At 38.8% G+C, this 15,418-nt stretch overlaps 1 protein-coding gene across 7 annotated transcripts in view; it reads right to left on the bottom strand.

The window, feature by feature from the left end:
• The window catches only part of MPPED2 (metallophosphoesterase domain containing 2), a 167,929-nt gene that overhangs the window by 139,770 nt on the left and 12,741 nt on the right, over positions 1-15,418 (bottom strand). Inside the window, exon 2 of one of the 7 annotated variants that reach the window (XM_079102783.1) lies at positions 9,341-9,363. The exons of the other annotated variants lie outside the window; for them this stretch is intronic. The gene's annotated coding sequence lies outside the window, so the exon portion shown is untranslated. The remainder of the gene's footprint in view (positions 1-9,340; positions 9,364-15,418) is intronic. 7 annotated transcript variants of the gene reach the window in all.

The following is a 15,418-nucleotide window of genomic DNA, read 5'->3' as shown; positions in this document are numbered from 1 at the left end:
GTCCACACCATTTGATTCTGAACCCAACGTGCCTTTCTCCAGGCCATGCCTCAGATGCCTCATAATGAGTCCCTTCACATTTGTGTTTCTGAGAGAAGAAGTCATTCTAGGTCACGCTTCTTTATGGAGTCTCAATCAGTGGAACCATTCCAAAAATATGTTTGTGGGTCTGGATTGTATTTACTTCATGCTTCTTCGTGACTTCAGTTTCACATGGTTTTATCATGAGCATTGTTTTGGAAAATAAAATAGTCAAAATCTAAACCTTTAATCCATGGGTCCGTCACAGCCGCATTGACAGAGTAGCAAGACCCATAGGTTTGGGCATACTTGAGTTGCACTAAAATGCTATGAAATCCAGGTTACCCTCAGCAGACCCTTTGAGCCTTGGCTTTCTCATCTGAAAAAATGAGAATAATACTAGCTATCCTGTGAGAATTCAGCAAGATAGTATATTATCTTAATAAGGAAATTAGCACTTGGTGGAGTATACAATAAGCACTCAATAAATGATAGCTGTTTCATCAGCAGTATTAGTATCATTCCTTTTGTGGATTTTGCCTCCTTTTATCTGGCTTGCTTCTTTTTAATTGCTTTCATGGTTCTCATTTAGGCTGTGTGCTCTACAATCCAGAAGATCTAAGGGAGAGAAGGGGTTACACAAAAGCAGTGTTTAACCAACATAAGGCAGTACGATGAGGGCCAAGCCACTGGGATGGAAAAATCATCAAATAACCATGGTTAGTTCCATACTTCCAGGCTGTGACAAATTTTGTATCAAGACCAATACAAATCATTAGTGGGCACTATATTGAACTGTTCTCCCCCACAATGAATTTAGGCAATTTATCATTTCAACTTGTTTAATAGTTCCAGACTTGCAATTTGTTTGCCTGGCACATAGCAGGAATTCAATAAATATTTGAATGAGTGAATGAATAAAAGAATGACTGTGCCAACTAAGCAAATGCACATCAAAGCTGAAATAGTTGCACTCACCATTCCATTTACAAGATGAAAGTACATTTTTGAATATTTTTATCTTAACTAGAGGTGTCCACTCAAACTTTTTGTTGGAGACAGTGTATAATTTTGCAAAATATAAAATATATGGATTCAAATATACTTTTGGACGTTTATGGATATTTTCATTTATTTATGACTACTGGTAGCCCCAAAGCAGCAATTAGGTCAAAACAAACTATTAACTTCCACAATAGTAATACAAATAGAGTGATAATTCACTTTTATTTGGAAATGTCCTTCTCTAGTTACTGTGAGGTTTAACTTACATACATAGCCAGATAATCTATTATGACTGTTAGTTTCCTGGTTTTATTTTTTTAAATTTTTTTAAAGAATGGCTACTTGCTAATAACCTACCAATAAAGATCTCTCATCAGCCATCTTGGTGCCTTTAACAGAATGTGCACTTATTTCAGTCTCCAAGTGGAGAGACCATATTTCCCCTTCGTCTAGAATCACTTGGATCAGCTGCTGACTCAGCTTTCCAGTGTTCAGTCCAGTACCTTTGTGGGCAAGTGGGAAGCCGCTAGAACAATGTGCATACGAGAAATCTTCATGGCAATGACCAAGAGGGATTCAATGGAAGGCTTTTAGTCTAGTGAGTCTAAAGAGCCTATGGCCGGATGGAGAGAGTCAGATGTGAGAATTCAGTAATGAATTTTATTTCCTTAGGTATATCGAACCAGAACTGTAAGGACCATGTCAAGAGGATAGAGGTAAATATGAGTGAAGATGATTTCTGCAGCTGGTAAACATGGAGAACTCTTTCCTTATGTGCCCATGAACTGGTTCCAAGGACAGTTCTCAAAGAAGGTGGTTTTGAAATTTTGTCAGCAATGCTGGTATCACAGGAGTAGGTAATAACAATGCCCAACAGAACCCACACACACTCACAGACACACCCATGTATATGTGCGTATATGCTTTATTATTACTTTACTTATTTATACCAGTAAATTATTAAAAAGAGAAGAAAAATCTGACTCAGTGGGTTGGAGTCACACTTTAAGCCAACAGTCTTATCAAGATCATCTTGAGTCCTCTTTCCTCCAAAGGTAAAATTTAGCTACTGCCAGGTAAGAGCTACCTTGCTTATAAGTATTTTGAATCTGTTTTCCTTTTTTTTTTTTCTCTCTTGTCTTTGTTTCCTTCCTTTCTTTTTTCCTCCCTCCTTCCTTCTCTCCTTTCTTTTATTTCCTGGCTTGAAAACATACCAAATTTGCAAAGAAAAAAGAGAAAGCATAAAATGCTTTATGGTCACAACTAATTCTTTTCAAATAGTTAGCAAACCTGGTCCTCCTCATTTGGACAATTACAGTCAAAAGAAGGATCTGGTTTCAAAGTGCAGCTGCTCATTTGAAGTAGGATAAGCATGGTTAATTTTTTCAATGAGAAAATGGTGATGAATGGAATAGAAAATAAAGATATCTTTAAAGTTAAACTTTAAAAAATGTTTTAACTCAAGAAAGTCATCAATTTGGAAATATTATCCTGAGAATTTTTCAAATCACAGAAAGGAGCTTTCAAATGAAAAGTGTGCCTTGGAGACCAGTTGAAATAAAAGTCGCAGTAGTTAAGATAGGTGAGTCTATATGCTAAAACATCCAGCTGCAGAAGAATCTATGGGAGGCCACATCAGGGGTCCTGATGTGTCCTACTGTCTTCTTTGTAAATCACACAACAATAACAACAAAGGTCTTTACCATTTTCATTAATAAAATTAGTTGTAGATTGTAATAACATTTACATTCTTATGACTTTATTGTTTTGCAAACTAAAACAAATCAAATGATCTTTAAAACTATACCCAATACTGTCTCACAAGTATTTTGCTTTGTAGAAATTTACTGCATGGAACATGTTTAACTTGTATGTGAGGCTTCGATTAAAAGTTTATAATTCAAAAGCAATTATACTCAATCTTCCATATGAAATATTTTCCCTGAATACATTTTAAAAAATACTATGAGGACACAGACTGAAAATTTCTTTTGAAATCTTATTGAAAAAAAATGTAAGCCATTTCAGAAGGTTAATTTTTCTTTTTGGTGACGAATCCTTAGTTATCTATTTTGACAGGAAAAACAAACAAACAAAAACCCCTATGCTCCATCACATTTAATTCTTTAATTTTCCATCACATTTAATTCTTCCCCTTTCTCATTTTTATTCCAAAAATCAAAGATCATCAACTGTTATCAAGCACCTACACTTTGCTGGGGTACCACTGAAACTGGCCTGTATTTTCTTTTGAAAACAGTCTTCACTTTAAGCAAAGGGTATAATCAGTACACTAGCTGCCTGCTGCCTTGTGAGGTTTTATCAATAATGTAGTTAATAAACAGAGGTTTTGTGGGCAACCACATCATTACAGGTCATCTAAGAATTCATACCTTTCCTTTGACTTCCATCTTAAAAATTCATGAATTAAGACTACCTCTGTGGAGGGGAGGAGGTGATTTATGAAATAGGACATTCTCATTTGTCACTGAAATTACTGACTTTTAAAGTCAGTGATTATTATTGTTGTGTTAAATGATTTATTTTTGAAGAAATAAGTAGAGACTCTCAAAAGGACTTTTGAGTCATTTGCCTTAAGGATACCTTCTAAAGAGTCAATTAAGATGTGTATTTCATATTTGTCACTAAATATTGGTTGACTAACTTAAGTTTAGTTTATTTTTTTAATTATGCAACCCATTTAGTGTAGCCAACTGACTGAAAAGCTTCAGATTGTTCTATACTTCCAAAATTGACTGGCATTTACTCTTAGTAAGCAGAAGTTGTCAACAAGCAACAGAAAGTGATTAGCCATCACTTGCAACCCGACATGAGCTAGTCTTAAAAGTCCCATTTACCCCCTACCGAACCAATATCTTAGCTCATTCTGGAGCACTCAAATGAGGATTTCTCTAGCAACTAACATAAGTGAAAATATGAGCCTTCTCGCTCTGTAGAATACAACAAATTTGGTCACAAAGGAAAATGAAAGTAAGCACCCTAATACTAACTCAAGACACTTTAGCTGGAGAAAAACAGCCTGCATCCCATAACATTTTATGATACCAAATGAGATGCAGGCAATGTAATTTCACTTATGTGATTCACTTACAAGCAATGCAAATGCAATCTTGCTGATTACATTTAAAACAAAGGACTGAATCTGCTTATTTATAGAGCAGACCCATAGTCATGCAAAATCATGCCATCCCCTGCCCCATGTAAAACAAAAAGAAAACAATCTGGCTGAGGACCTTTTCATCTCTGCAGAAAGAAAAATGATGTTAACGTGAACTCAGGGTTGACCCGATATGCTTAATAATGTAGCTTCTCCATAGAAAACAAGGTCAACTGTGAGAGTAATCCTGAGCTGAGGTGTTCAACCCATAAGCAGTCGTGTCCGGTGTTTTATTTGTTTTTTAGATAGTTAACACAAGGGTTCAGGGAGCATTTTCACCTCTGTCTATCTGAAACTTTCATTTATCTGTAGGTGTGCATGCATATATATACACACACATATCCACACATAGACAATACAGATATCTAATTTCCTTAGTGAAATCTACTGCTACAACCAATATATTCACCAGCTAAACTACTCACAACACATATTTTATGAACTTCTCTGCCTAGTAGGTGGGATCTTGAGCATTCCAGAGCAACTATTTTTAATCACTGCCCCAAACTAGAGCTTTTATTACATAATTTTCCCATTACGAAGTTCAACATTTGAACTGAATGTGAAGTCCAACAGTTTCAACTAAATGCGAAAGCTCCTTTGAGATGCCATCTCTGACCTTCCCAGAAAAACTACGAAGCTATAAGACTTTTTCAGCTTCTTAAAATGCTCAGGCTTAAGACCTAACAGGTACCACGCACGGGATCACCACCAGCAACCACACCAATGCCAGGTGCCAGCCATTGCACCAACATCCTAAGCATCTGGCTACAGCCTTACTGACGGCTAGATCTGTAGCACCCAAGCAAAGATCACCAAAGCCATCTTGGGCCCAGTTGCAGTTGTAACATGAAAGGCTCAATGTGTTACCTCCCACCTGCCACAGAGCATTTTTCAAGAGGAAAACTGCACATGGCTTAAAATGCGCCTCGTGGAATGACTTGTGGTCCCAGGGTTTCTCAATCTTAATGAGGAAGATACACTTGAGTGGTCTGCCCAAGTGATGCCAGCACAGATCATGGACAGCAGAGCAATTTTCTGTGCAACAGTGACTCTGCTCTTTGGTCACAGATAGCACTTCCAAAAAGTTACATCTGGGAAGCTCTCAAAAATAGAGGTGCCTATGAAGTTATCCTTGATCTTAAATATTGGACCATAGACCGGTCTCGACATTATACTCCAACTGACCTTTGTAAAATGTATTGGATTGATGCGTCCAATCTTCCACTTTCATGTCTCCAAACAGAAAAGACCCAGAAGCACACAGGTTTGCTCACTTCCACGCAGGGCAAGCAGTGGGCCAGAAACCATCTAACTTGCTAGGAATGTAAGCCATTATTCAAGCCCACGGCATACAGCCACACACTTCTCAACTCCCACATCCCAGCAAAAATGCAATTGCTGTCCAAGTGTGCACACTCAGTATCGGAATAGGAAATGGCAGTGGTTTCTGGAGCCCATAGGGCCAAGAGATGCTGCCAGACTTCAGAGGAACCAAGGGACACAAGAGTGGCGGGAGCAGGAGGCAATATTCTGAAATAAATGCCAAGTGCTTTCGTTCCTCCAGGGCATACAGTAAATAGCCTGCTTCTGCTTATTTTAAAGTTTTCCATTACAGTGTGTCTCCTATGGGGTGCCTACCTTCTTTCAGCTTTGGGAGAAGAATCAGACCTGAAGCCCCTTTGACTATTCTGGTGCACATCTAGGGGGGAAAATTATGAAATAACATTGAAACATTCAAAAACAACTTAATAGAACCAAGTCAAATGTCCCAACAAGGTTTATTATAGATGTTCTCTTGCAGAAATTCTTCCTCACATCTCTTAGCTAGTTAGCATTTACTGTCTGCCCCATCTTTAGGTACCCACATCAAGTTAGAGGTCATAAAGAGCCACACTGTACTGGAAATCAGCAACCCTGGGTGATTCTGATGGGTCACTCACCTGCTCTGGGCTGCCAATAGGTCATATATAAAATTCTCTGCTTCTTTTCCCCTCGAAGTTAGACAGTATGCAAGTATTTTTTAATGGTTTGATATCTTATTATTAATAATACAGACACAATTATTTTATCAAGTATTATTTAATACTGATGTATTTGGTTGTTTCCCTAGCACACAAGGACTGGGTGGTTGACAGTTCTGTTTTTCTGACTGCTAAACCCAAGAAGACATTCATTCCTCCATCTGTTCATCAGTAACAGTTTATGTGTTAGCACTGGGGTGTGCACTGGAGGTAAGAGGATAAGCAAGACAGCCATGCTCCCTGGCCCCATGCTACCTCCAAAACGTACTGCGGGTTCACTGGTTGTGACATTTTCAGTGACAGCCGACAAAGAGGGGCTCTGAAGTAAGCAAGTGGGGGGCAATAAACTAGTGCCTGAGTGAGCATAGTAATAGGGATGATTCTGAAGACAATGTGGAGATTGTGAGTTTAGAGAAAACTGACCATGAAGACAAAATGACACAGAAAACACATACTGAAGACGGTTAACTGAGTCGGTGCAGATGCATCTGAAGACTGAGCCCATGGATACTGCGGAGGATTGAAGATCAGCCAGCTGAAGAGCTATCAGTCTAGAAAGCAAAATAGTGATACACGTGGCTATCCCCTTCTATTTGCAAATATAAATTTTGGAACAGAAGTAACTGGTGCTGACATGTTTGTGAATTTAAGCCTGGTGACCCTGGTCTTCTGATCTTTCTCCCGTGTGCTTCTGTGTTTGGGGACAAGGCTCTGAGAAACAACTCGGAAAAGGAGATGTACAAACGTCTTCCACTATGGTCAGAGGAAAGCAGCCTCTCTTGCTATTCCTACATCTTCTCCTAAATTTCTTGGTTTCTGGACCACATAGGTCAGAAAGAGACACTTTACCAAGTATTTTATATTTTTAGTGGCTTCTTCTAATTGACCCTGTTCTCTAAATTGCCTGCCCCCAGCCTGAGTGTTTGAACATCTACTGAAGGCCAGATGGGCTTATAAACTCGGGCTCTGGGTGTTCATACCTAGATATCCCAGGGCTACTGGAAGACCTTCTGCCTTCCACTAATAATAACAACGATGCCACTAATAAGGACAAACATGAAATAGGACTTGCTGTATTCCAGGAAATCTTATCGGTACACTACATAAATCAAGTGATTTAACCTTTACCACAAACCTTTGAAGGGCATAATATTGCCCCCATTTACAGAGGAGAGCAGAGACAGGTTAAATAACTGCCCAGTGTCACACGGGTAGTAAGAGGCAAAGACTCACACCTTGGGAATGTAATTCTAGAGTCCGTGTTCTCGAATGGTACACTCCCGCTTCTCTGCTTCCTTGGGCAAGAAAGTTTGGGAATATATTTCTAGACCCTTAAAATTTATTCCCAAACTGTTAAAAGTTCTATATGTTAAACTTGACTAGATTTTCTTAATTTACACAGCATTCACACTTATTTTTAAAATCTAACCAAGAGACCAAGAAAGGGGAGAGAATGAGTGAAACCAACGTGCCCAATTCTACGTGCCCAAAACACCTCTGCAGTGCCCTAATCTGACTCCATATGTGAGCAAACAAGATATATAAATCTGAGTAGATTTGGTGGTTCATATAAACAATTCAGGCCTTATCATGCCTCTCTGAACTGACTCCAATTCATCAAAAATGTAGGAGTTAAGTTATATATGGCACCCTCCATTAACTGAAACACACTAATAAATTTCCAAAATGTAGGACTCAGCACCACAAAAAAATAAATAAATAAAAGTGGTGAAATCCCCACATATATTGTGGAACTCCGTGCAGCCTGCGTCTCCTCTGTGCAATCTTGAATCATGCATAATGCAACACGGCACCGCTAACAGCAGGCGCGCACCAGATAATTTACACTTGTTTTTATGGACACGAGGAACTGATCTTTGAAGCTGTCCCTAATGAGATTCCGCTTGGCCCTAACAGCATCCTGAGAGAGTGTTCCGGTTTTCTACTTGGCATCCGGTGCATATTTATAATGCAGAATTCAGGCTCATTTAAATTGCGCATGTGGATTTTGGTGTCTTCCCTATTTTAAAGAAAGATTTTCATATACTATGGAGCACTGACTCCTCAATTACTACACCACATTCTACCTAAACAATGTCACTGCCAGTCACTACAGGTACTTATCAAAGAGGCAGATCCATCAAAGGGCTTCTACCTGCAGGGCAAAAAGCTCCCCCAACTCTAACCTTGCACTCAAGTTCAGAGACTCAATTAGGTCTACAGCCAAAGGGCATCTCCAGAAAGCCTAATTACAAAACACTGTCAGCAGCAGGTACAGCCAGAGGGGAAAATTAGGGGGAAAAAAAACCTGAAGTCACCTAAATTAAAAACTTCCCGCCCCAGAAAGGCTTGCAATGCAAACTTCACTTTCTTATTATCTCACAGCTTTGAATTTCTGTTGCATGTAAAATTCATCCTTAAGCCTGGCATTTTGCACCAGGGTTTTTTTTTGTTGTTGTTGTTGTTGTTTTTTCTTTTTCTGATCATTTGGTTTTCAAGGAGTTTGTAGTTTAGTCACCCATAATTAGAATGCCATCACATACTTTCCCAGAATTTAATTTGCTTTACCTTTAAGTCAATTTTTAAAGCGTCTCCATTGTTGTTTCGATAGTTTTATCTGTATTTAACCCAAATCACAGACTTCTGTCAAAACAGTGATTCTATAAAAAGCTTTTAAGAGTTTACTCTTTCAAAAAATTTAGCGATGCTGTAAATCATAAAAGTACTGAATAAAACTGGCGTGCCTTATACATGATTCCTGTGCTGACAGATGACCTGTTTTCATTTCAAGTGAATTCGGAGCAATTGTCAATGAGACTCCTGGTAAATGGGCTGAAATAAATCTGAATTAGTTTCACACTTCTAACCCATAATTGTTGACTCCCAATAGGATCTATAATTGAGTATTTTATAAGTTAAAACAATATACTCTCCAATGCCTCAGTTTTGAAGTCATAGAACAATATAGGAAACCCAAACATTTAGGGTCAAGTTAAAAGTGAATCTTTGATATTTTTCCTATGTTAGAAATGAGTTTACTACAATCAAATCAAGAGGCAACTGAAGGCAGAATAGATCACAGCATTAGTGTAGGAGTATCAGAAATACTCACTCTGAGCTTCATCCAGTTCTATCCTGAAAAAGACACGGGAGACTTATATAAGTTACCCTTTTTAAAGCCAAGAATACTGCCAAGTCTACATGCATGCTCTCAAAATGAATGGATGACTGCAACAAGGGAGTACCAATTTTTTGAGAAAGCACATGTTAATCCTTTGAATCCTTGCAAATTTTCAGTCATTCATTCAACGGGTATTTTGTGGAGTTTCTAGAATGTGCCTAGCACTGTGATACATGCTGTGGATATAGATAGTAAAATAAATGAATAAGAATAGATGGAGTCGCTGTCTTCGTAGAGCTTACAGTCTAGTGAACAGCAGACCTTTCACAAATAATTAGAAGATACATTTACAATAAGTAGAATCAAGGTAAAGCAGTACTTATAGGTATCCTGAACACATGGATATACAGTTTTTATAGCTTCCAAGTGACTTTTTATATTTTTTTGTATTTTTAATGGTGAGTGCATGTAAGTAACCACCTAACCCAGAGAGGGGTAGGGGCATCCCTAAAAAAAGTGACAAAGGTGGACAAGAAAATAGCACTGCCAGAGAAGACTGCCAAGGTTACTCATTGCCTCCAAGTTCAAGGCAGTGGATCAGCCTGCTGCCATCCTGCACCTCTCCACTTAAAAGAAAATAAAAATAAAAATTCAGGAGGCGTGCCTGCAGAGCTGGACCTACAATGAATCCTTCCTTCAATGTCAGCACCAAATCCAGACGGTGTTGAAGACCTTGGGAAAAATCGGTGTACAGATCACCAAAGCTGGCACTAACTGTTGCCAAATGTCTGGCTGGCACCAATGTACAGCTAAATTGGCCATAAAAACCTCACTGTAGTCTTGCTCTTCTCAGAGGAAATAATTCTGTGATCAACAAAGAGGCTCACCCAGAGGCCAGTCTTAGAGGGAGGCCTTGAATTTTGAGCTTAACTCAATTGCACGGTTTAGGACAGGAGTTTCGAGTTTCAGATGTGCAGTCAAGTAACCTGATCCCATCAGACTTTTAATGGCTTCTAAAAAATCCAAAGTGTTAAATCCCTTTCCCAGGCTCCCCCAGAGTAATCAGAAGGTACTTTGCTCCCCAATTCCCACTATCCTTTCTCTCATCTCTATTCTCATCACTTACTAAAAGTCGCTAACTTAACACATTCAGTACTCATTTCTTAAAGTTTGACTGTCATCTGTGATCTAAAACAAAAAACATGCACTGACCCTACCACTTTTGAAAAACAGTGAGAAAAGAAATAAAAGGAAAATCAAGGTGTTTAGAGATGGTGCTTTATTTTAGGGACAGCCCTGTTGGTTTGATTGCTTGTCAATTTGAGAAGAACATCTTCACCTACACAAACTCCACAGGTTCAGCAAAAGACAGATCACTGAGAGTCACACTGTCCCAGGCAGCCTGCAGGGAGCTGAGGTAAGTGTTGACTAAGCCTGTGCCCCTAGCTATCAGCAGGTTAACAGGGACTGCAATCTGTCTCCAAGTACAGAATCCCCATGGGAGACAGCACAACCCTAAAAACTACTTGACAAGAAGAAAACAGATGCACCAAACTTAATGGCACGAAAAAAAGTTCTGGTGATAACGGACCATATGCCAACCCTGAAAGTGCTGAAGCTCAAGTGTTAATGCTATAGAAGCGATCAAGATAAACAATATTATTGATAACAGTAGCCGCCATCTATGTGCTAACTCGCAACCGCACTGTTATCTTTCAAGGCATATCAAGATCCCCACTATACAGATTAGTCATTAGTAGCAGAGAAGATAAGTGAACACATGCAAGAAAAGCCAGGGGAGGGGACAGAGTAAATTCTGAATATACTGTTTTTATAACTTCTCAAATGACTTCATTTTTTTTTTTTGTATTTTTAATTGTGCCCAGATTTCTGCTTAGCAACAATCACTGCACTCCCAGACTCTCCAGTCCAAAACACAAATGCTCATATGCTCATATTCTCTCCCTCTCCCTCCTCTCTCTCTCTCTCTCTCTCTCTCTCTCTCTCTCTCTCTCTCTCTCTCTCTCTTAAGATACTGAGTCCAGCAGGGCCTCCTGCAGCCTCAGGTACAGCACCTTGCAAAATAGCACTATGTTTATCACATACCATGCCCTCCCTGCAGAGTCTGGGAGCTCAACTCAAAGACACTAACGGCCAGAAAACGCATTTTCATTCCACACTTGACAAAATCAACACCTCATAAAGGCAGGTAAGCAGAAGACACTTTTCACTCTGGACGGCTTTGCCTTAATAACCTTTGAAAAGGAGGAGCCATCTGTAGGCAACAGACCCTAGCACACACAAAAACACAATTGCAGCATAAAGAGTTCCAGCTAAAAAGCAAAACCCTTATATAAAGTTAGACTGTTTTTCCCCTCCCACAGGGGTACCCCTCACCACAACAGACCACTGCTGAATTTGCAAAGGTTCTTTTCAGTGCAAATCCTGGCTGAATGAGTGGGATCTAACTGAGCCTGTCTGAAAAACTCGGGCATTTGCTCTGAGTTCCCAAAAGGGTTCATTTCTCTTTCTCTCTCTCTCTCTCTCTCTCTCTCTCTCCCTCTGTTTTTGTCCACAGAAAATGAAGCTCTGCTTACATGTTGAAAGAAATATTTCAAAACATTCCCTTTTTCCTCAAAGTACAGAATTTATGGTAACAGATAATTAACAACAAATGACAAACAATCTGAGCAGTAAGGGTCCCCATTTGGTTGCCAAGATGATGGTATCAAATTCCAAGATAAACAGTGGAGCGTGCCGACTGCCATTAACATCGTGGTGGGGTCGAGATGGGGAGACACAAAACAGAGGAGCCCTCCACCACAGAGGGGCACAACCTCCCACAGGGTTATTCTTTTCCTTCCCAATCCTCAGGAGGACACGCTGGGAGCTAGTGTAGAACAGGGCTCACAGGACTGGACTGCACAGAATACCCACACCTTTGTATTTCGCATGGGGAAAACATTAGACTCTTCTTTGAACTGCAGTATGGAAGAATTAGGAACTAATATCCTTTAAGAGTTAACACCTCCTAGTCTGTTCTTCCCAAAGTTTTACCCCTCCCCATTCTTCTTTTCTTTAAGTTTGTTGAGTGGAAATAGGTTTCAGTGCTACCAGCTGTGCCCAAAATCTGGGGGTTAAGAACAAAGAGAAAACAAGTTAACCTGTAAAAGTCAGGATGTGAGCAGACATATGGTAAGTCTCCCAGACACGAACAGATGGCAAACCTTGGGAAACCACAACTTCAAATGTTCATACATCTCTCAAGAGTCGGTTCATAGTTCACTGTTTGTCAAATGGAATTTTTTTTTTTTAAATATTGAAATCCAAACCTGAAGTTTTGAATTACCTAAAAAGGACTTAAAAATTGTTCCACCCCAGAAAGCAAAACAGGTCAACATGTCAAAAATTGCCATCCCAACCCTTCGGACAGCTAGATCTATTGGCATGTTGAGCTGGGTACCTACCAGGATTAGCCAAGGTATGATTTTAACTCATCTCTCTGTCAACCGCAGTTTATGGAAACTGACCCTCTTCTGGTGCTAAACCCAATGTCAGAAACATCACAATAGCCAAGAAAGAGTTATGATCTCACTACTATATCCACTCTATCACTATATTCTCTTCTCTCTCTCTCCCCCTGCTTTCTCCTTCACAAACACCCCCATTTCTCCAATATTTTATAAACAACAGGGATTTATGTCCCATATTTGTGGAGACCAGGAAGTCCAAGATTAAGGCTGATTCAATCTCTGGTGAGATCCCATCTCTTAGTTCACTGACAGCTGTCTTTTCACTGAAACCTCAGATGATCGAAGGGCAAGGGGTCTCACCTGGACCTCTCTTTAAGGGCACTAATCCAATATCTGGGGGTTCCATCCTCATAAGCAAATCACCTCCTAACACCATTACCATGGAGATTAGGGTTTCAGCATTTGAATTTTGAAGTGACACAAAAATTCAGACCATAGCACTATCCAAGCAGATCCAGTACACAAAAGTCATACAATTTTAAAAAGCAGAATATATTAAATATAAGATAACAACAAAATCATTTTTGTGATTAAAAAAATCTAATAGTTTAATAGGCTTCTGGGTTATCTCTGAAGTCTTAGAGCAAAGCAAAACGAATCAAAATGAAAAAAAAAAAAATTTCCAAAACCTCAGGATTTAAATAGAGCTGGTGAAATGTCTACATCATAGCAAAAGGCTAAACCTTTCAGGAAAATAGGGAAGCATGCTGGGGTTGCTTAATGGTGGGAGATTTTTTTTTTTTTTTTTTCTTTATTTCATTTTAAGTCTTTGTTAAAAACACATTCTAAACTAAGTGTACAACATGGAAAAGGTTTGAAACTCGGTCTGTGGCACAAATATCTCAAACCAAGTACAAGGAAGCTTCATTTTTTAGCCATCAATAAAAATGCCAAAAAAGCCCACAGCAAGATGGAAAAAGACATTTGTCTAATCCAAGAATTATCAAATCTTTGCGTTAGAAGGTCTCAGAGACTGGCAGTACAAGAAACCAATGGGTTTGAGTAGAGTCTGTTACGGGGTAGAATCCTACAATCTTTTAAAAGTCACCACCGACTAAGGAACCTCACAAACGGTCTAATTCCCACTTAGAATTTTAAAGCTCAACACTATCAAATTCTAAAAATGGATCTGTTTTCTTTATTGGATGGTGATGTCTGTTTCCCTTTGCTTTTAGTTTTTTAAGTTTCCTCAGCTTTAATGTACAATACAAAACTGCACCAAGCAATTTATACCAACTAGAGAAGCTTGGTTTTTGATTTGTGGTAAGGAAGAAAAAATGAAAAACTTGCAAAAATGCATCTTATTATATGCAAACATTTTACCCTTTTACAGGGAAAGAAATTGAAGAAAAAGAAAAAAACCTTTAAAGCAAAATGCAACAATATGCAGATCCAAACAATGCAAGGGCCAATAAATCCAATGGTTTCCTCCATGCAGAATTATTATTTCCATACAGAGGAAACCTCCAAGTGTGCTTTTACATATTAGAGAGAGAGAGAGAGAGAGAGAGAATGAATCATGGTGGTCTTCCAAAGTGTGGCAGTTTTTCCCATACTGATATTGAAGTAATAGCCCAGCAATGCCAGTACAGCTACTGAAATGTCTAGTTTCCAGTACACTATGAGAGTCTAAAGGGGAAAAAGACAAGGGGAGGAAGAGCTAAGGAAATAGTGGAAAGGAAGAAAAACACACCAAACCATCCAAAACGTGGCAAGCTTTTTTTCCATTTTGGAAACAGATCAGAACTACCTCTGTGCAAGATGTGATAGGTTGAGTGGCATTAGCTTTGTCTTAAAATCTATTTTTCATGGGCTCTAAAATCTCAAAATTAAAATCGAAAATGTCTCAAATGCACACCACCTACTGCATTACTTCTTATTTAGTTTTTCTTGCCATTTTATCAAAACATCTCCATAAAAGGATTAAAAAAAAAAAAAGAAAGAAAGAAAAAAGGTTATGTAAAGGAGATTCAGTCCAGGAGAAGTGATCTATGGCTCCCCAGGGACAGAACTTGTCCTTCCATTGCTGTGACCATACTTTCTCTATGATCTTTCTTTATCACTATGAAGTAGTAACCATTTCAGAATTTGAAATCCAGATATGACCTAGAAGATAGAGGATCTGTTTTATTTGTCAAAATTCTTTAACCTCCCCGAAAGTCAAGTAGCTAATAAACAAAATAAAACAACAACAAAACACCTAACCACTTACCCAATATCCAGCTGGGAGTCTAAGAATAAATCCATATGGATAAAAAATATATATAACTTTAGATTGCCTTTTTAATGCTTGAATGCAAGCAAAGAAATCTACAGAATAGGAGAAAAAGTCAGCTCTAAAACCAAGTCCAACTGTCACGGACCACAAGACGGTACCCTCAGGGAGTGTATAGGAAAAAGAACTTATTTTCAAAAAGAAATGAGAGACGGAAAAGAAAAATACCCTGTGTTTATATATGAGCGCGAGCTAAAAGGGCCATTCAGTATCTTCAAGACAAATTTCAGACTGAAAACATTAAAAAAAATTATGGCCATG

This window comes from Sciurus vulgaris (genome assembly GCF_902686455.1).
Source record: "Sciurus vulgaris genome assembly, chromosome: 11".
NCBI classification, from domain to species: Eukaryota; Metazoa; Chordata; class Mammalia; order Rodentia; family Sciuridae; genus Sciurus; species Sciurus vulgaris.
Note: the sequence above shows the minus strand (reverse complement) of the source record. Positions and strands in the feature narration are given on the sequence as shown.